Below are 1024 nucleotides of genomic sequence, written 5' to 3' on the forward strand. Positions count from 1 at the left end.
GATTTTCGAAGACAATCTTACTAGCCATGGTCGCTCTAAACATCAGTTTTACTATTTAAAAATTAACATTGATTAAAAATCATTTTGTGTTGATCCTAGTACACACATTTATCTGTCTACTCCTATGTATGAAAAACAAAAAAAAAAAAAATAGAAAAACAGACAAAAACCTACAAAACTGTACATAAAGATGTAGTGTTAATATATTATGAAAGGCTACAAAGAGAAAGAGGTGGTTATAACAAAGTTTATCTGTGAGACGAGGCACGTTTATCTGACAATAGCAGATACGGCTCCATCTCCCTAACCAGTATCTACAGGGGTTAATATAATAGAATATGTTTAACATATAATATATAATAATATATGTATATGGCATGTAGCATGTAGTAAATTATATGGATGAACATATTGAACTCGGGATAAATAATATATAATATAGCAACTGTTATAAAAACAATATGTATCATTCGTACGTATGATTGAAACATATTAAAACGCACGCACACACACACACACACACACACACAAACATTCATTTCAGATATTGGAATCATACTTATCTATAAATAGATTTAAAATGACCAAACAAACAAACAAAATTGTTCATTAACAAAATCGAACAATTTCAGACATTTTGTATAAAAACAGATTTCATCCCACACATCCCATCTTAGGCTTTAAGAATGAAAGATCACATACCAAAAAAAAAAAACAATACATACAAAAAACAATTAAAAATCCATCAATCTTAAGTCACTCGCAAAATGTTCCAATCTTTGAAACTGGGCGACAGAGACATCCATGCTAAAGACAAATCCATTGGAAACAAACATTGTCACAACACATCGTACCAGATGATCAAATAAAATACAGACGAAACAAAAACCTAAAAAACAAGACTATCATTAACTCATAACTATATTACATGTAGTTTTTTGTTGATTTCAAAAAGGTATAGGATAATGATAATTAATGTAATGGTAGATCAACAATATTATAATGGTAGTTTGTCATAAGGACA

The sequence above is a fragment of the Berghia stephanieae genome, chromosome 13, assembly GCF_034508935.2.
Source record: "Berghia stephanieae isolate SIO BIC M18660-M18661 chromosome 13, UCSD_Bste_1.3, whole genome shotgun sequence".
Lineage (NCBI taxonomy): Eukaryota > Metazoa > Mollusca > Gastropoda > Nudibranchia > Aeolidiidae > Berghia > Berghia stephanieae.